Consider the following 4,588-nt stretch of genomic DNA (forward strand, 5'->3'; position numbering starts at 1 on the left):
GGTACAATAAAAGGATTGTTGTAGTTGATGTCTTATATAGAGATGATGAAATTTCAGGGAGAAAACCAAGAGACATGAATGGTGTGTTGATGTCAATAGGAGGAGATTTCTCATTCTCTTCAAGTTTAGATCATACCTTTGGCTCTAAAAGTCTACATAAGCAAGGGAAATAAAGTTATGATGACCTAGTATTTAAGAATCTGATGGGCACCAGTCTGTACACATTCTTCTTAAAAAGAAAATGACGGTAAGCATGTACCTTATGTTATGTATAAAAGGACGATCAGAGTAGTGACCAAAATTAAGTCGAGTTAGTCACCAGGGCTCACAACCCTTCTGAACTATGAGCTAGAGGAAGAACTAGTTGTGAATAAGTTTTAGTTGATGAAATTGTTGCTGATGGGTAACTTTAAGGTTGAAGTTTAGAAAGCAGTGGGCAGTATATATGGTTATATTAAGGAGAATGAACACATGAAGTTTCTTAACTGGAATTAAGGCATAGCACACATTTCCCATAACCATATTAGTTCATATGGAACTTATAGTTTTTGGGGCTCCTATCTAACCAGGATGAGCGAGTTCCTACTAAAGGTGATAAGGAATGGTAATGTTCTAATGGTAAAGTTGGGAAGGAGATACAAGAAGAATTTTTTAAGGTCAATTACAAATGTTACATAATGTGAAAGATGTGCTGATAGGAGCCAATCGTAAGGTTAGAATTTCAGAAGTAATGGAACTAGTAATCAAGATAGGACTAAGAAATAAAAAGAAGGTTAAAGTTGATGATGGGATAGACATCCTTGAAGGAAAAGGTATAACGGTGAGAGAGAACAAACGTTAAAAAATAAGTACAGTAGGTTGGAAAGATGTTAACAATAGCAAAATAGAAAAAGGAAGTGGATAAGATTCAAATGACAAGAGAAAAGCTTGGTAAAGTTGGTTACAATGATGAGAATAAGAAGAATAAGTATGCTAGGGACACACTAAGGCATGTTTAAAACAAGTTATGGTGAGATAATAGATTCAAGGAGTAGTGAAATCACAATTTAAGTGTTAATATGTCAGGAAGTACATCACATAATAAGAAGTTTTAGGAAGAAGTCAAGATATTTCCATTCCAGAGGAGGAGTGGAAAATGATAAAGTCACATGAACTGGGTTGTCAGGGAATACAAACACTTTTGTCATATAAGAGAAGAGACCCAGTTCACTTTCCAATGTTGATAGATGGTATAGGGTACATTTGGCACTTGGATAGAGCTCTATAGGACTAGATGCATAAGATGGACAGGAGTTGGTCTGAGGACCTTACTAATGACACAAGATAGATTGGAAATTTAAAGTGTCATGGGAGTAAGAAGATGCACAGGTGTTGACCATTGAGGTCATGAGATAAGTAAAGATGTCGAACAAGATACCTATAATAGGTGCCACAGGAAAGCATCTCATAGGATACTATAGAATAAGAAACATAAGTCATGTCTATAGGAAGCAAAGATTGTTGAAACAAAGGTATGGGGACTGAAGTCACTAAGAGATACGTTAGGGTACAGTGAAGGAGAATTAAGCATCAAAGCTGATGGAAGTTATGAGATATCAAGTCAAACACAGTGGAGGTATAGTGAGTACTGAAGATGTTAGAAAAAGATTAAGAAGTGGTTTGAGGTATGAGTTTTGCTGTGAAATGACAATGATAGCTAGGATACTACAGCAAGCAAAAGAGCTATGCGGATCCTAGGAGAAAGGATGTAGAGTTTGGAGTGGGTGATTATGTATTCCAAAAGGTCTCTCCAATGAAAGGAGTCATGAGGTTTGGGAAGAAAAAGGCAAGTTGCCACCTAGATACATAGGACCTTTTGAGGTCATTGATAGAGTTGGAATAGTTGCTGACTAATTGGAGTTACCACCAAGCCTCTCTCACGTCCACCCAGTGTTTCACATTTCCATGCTTAGGAAGTACACACCTGATCCTTCCCATGTGTTACAACCCGATACAATGAAGTTGAAGGAAAACCTAATCTTAGAGGAGCAACCAATAACCATAGTAGACTTTCAGATGAGGTAGCTATGATCAAAATAGATCCCTATGGTTAAGGTTTTATGGAGGAGCCAATCAGTAAAAGAGTGTATCGAGAGTCAGAGCAGGACATGCACAATAAGTACCTGTACTTGTCCACCGTGTAATCTTGTAATTCTTTATTCTGTCTTGTATAAAATTTGATGACGAATTTTCTGGGGGGGGGGGGGGGGGAGAATGTAACACCCCTAATTTTTAAATAATTATTTTATATGTAAATATAAATATTTTAGTCTAACCCCTGGTGTTATGGGCTTTGCGTAGGTACTTTCTTTTCATGGCAATTTGACTCTCACCCTGATCTACAATTTTGAGCCGAGCAGATAAGCTGTCAGAATCACTTCAGAACTGGGTCAAAGTTATTGGCTACCCCACCATTTTCAGATGCCCCGGACGCATTCCAACTGTCAGAATTGGCATAGGTAAACCCGAACTCCAAGTTTCTTTAATTTTATAGTGTTGGATTTAGAATAAAATTTCATAAAATATTCATGGGTAGCTAGAAAGTTATAATTCCTTTTGTGTTAACTCTATAATATTGCTAAGGACCGCGAGATAAAATTTTAGAATTTTTAGAGCTAGCTAGAATGACTTTTGCAAAATATCCGTTTTAAGCCTTATAATTAAATTGTTAGATTATGTGAGATTTGCTTGAGTTGGAGGGCCCAAGAGGGGCCATATGTTGTTGTTGAGATGGTATGTGGCTTTAGAAGTGTGATTTGAACTAATTTGCAGGTTGGGTAGGTCTTAGGTATAAGGGAGGCTCTGTCAAATTTCTAGCATAAATTAAGGTGTCCTTATTTCTTTAAAATTTTGATTTAGGTTAACATTAATAAATTTATAACATAATTATTTAGGTGATCAAGGTCATCTATCCTTCTCTCCTCAGCCACCGTAGCAGTTTCTGGTTAATCAGTGAGTAGATATTTATTTTATTTACAATTTCAATATTATTATATTTCTGGCATGTTCATGCATCACTTATACTTATATTTATGTAGTTAAATATTAGGCATGCCTTGTTTTGCATTTATACATGATGATGTTACTTTGGTTGCTTTGTTTTGATAATCTAGAGCTATGTGTGTGAGTTGGTGTGTATGTGGAGTATATGGATATGGGTAGGACGGGTAAACGCAGCTGGAGCTTGACTCGCTGGGACCCGATCCTTATTATGGATAAGTCAGGGTAGGCACAGCTTTGAGTTGATCTCACTAGCCTCGCATATGGATTATTAAGCGAAAGTCCGACTCGAGTTGATCTCGCTGGCAGGTCTTGGATTAAGAGAGCTGGGTAGGGGGATCAGCTCCCCATATATGTATATGTGAGTATGGACTTGACACGGATGCGTGAGTGCTCCAGATTATTCTTGATGTGACTTAATATGATTTGTTTGACTTATATGAAAATGATGCATTTCATTTCCAAGGATGCATTAGAATTAAATAGTTATATAAATTGTATGTAAAATAAATATTTACTCTCTGAGTCAAATGCTCACTCTTGTTCACTATTTTTTCAGGTTACAGGAGAGCTTTTTCCTTGAGTTTAACCTGCTTTCATTTCTCGTAGGTCCCCTTGCTATTAATTTTATGTTTTATACTCTTAAGTATAAATTCTAGTCTTCCGCATGTGTATAAACATATCATTTAGTTTGGGACTATAATATTTATCAATTTTGGATTGTAATATATAAACTTTAGGTATGTGTAATTGTATGGTTGAATACTTATGATGGATGAGGGAGCTGAGCTCCCATTGATTTTATTTTGAATTATGGATTATTGATGGGTGAGTTAAGCTCTCCAAAAGTCTACGTATTCTTAAGCCACCCAGTCAATGCAACTTATCATATCCTGCTCCTTTTCTGAGAATAAAGTTCCTTGACTTCTGCTTGAAATTTCTACTATTTGACGTGCTTCTTGACACATTGATACTTAAATCGAGGCTCTACTATTTCTTTAATCTACCATCTCACCATAAATTGTTTTAAACATCCCTTAGTGTGTCCCTAGCATACTTATTCCTTCTTATTGTCATCATTGTAACCAAATCTATTGAGCTCTTCTCCTGTCCTTTGGATCTTATCCACTTCGTCTTCCTATTTTCTACTATTGTTAATATCTTCCCAATCTATGGTACTTATTCTTTAATCTTTGTCCTCTCTCACCCGCATACCTTTTCCTTTAAGGATGTCCATCCTATCATCCACTTTAACCTTCTTTTTATTTCTTAGTCCTATCTTGACTACTAGTTCCATTACTCCTAGAATTCTAACCTTACAATTGGCTCCTACCAGCACATCCTTCACATCCTGCAACATTCGTAATTGACCATAGAAAATTCAACTTGTATCTCTTTCCCAACTTGACCATTAGAACATTACCATTCCCTACTATCCTTAGTAGGAAATTGCTCATCCTGATTAGATAGGAGCCCCATAAACTATAAGTTCCATCTGAACTAACATGGTTATGGGAAATGTGTGCTATGCCTTAATTCCAAATAAGAT

The sequence above is a fragment of the Hevea brasiliensis genome, unplaced genomic scaffold (assembly GCF_030052815.1).
Source record: "Hevea brasiliensis isolate MT/VB/25A 57/8 unplaced genomic scaffold, ASM3005281v1 Scaf114, whole genome shotgun sequence".
NCBI classification, from domain to species: Eukaryota; Viridiplantae; Streptophyta; class Magnoliopsida; order Malpighiales; family Euphorbiaceae; genus Hevea; species Hevea brasiliensis.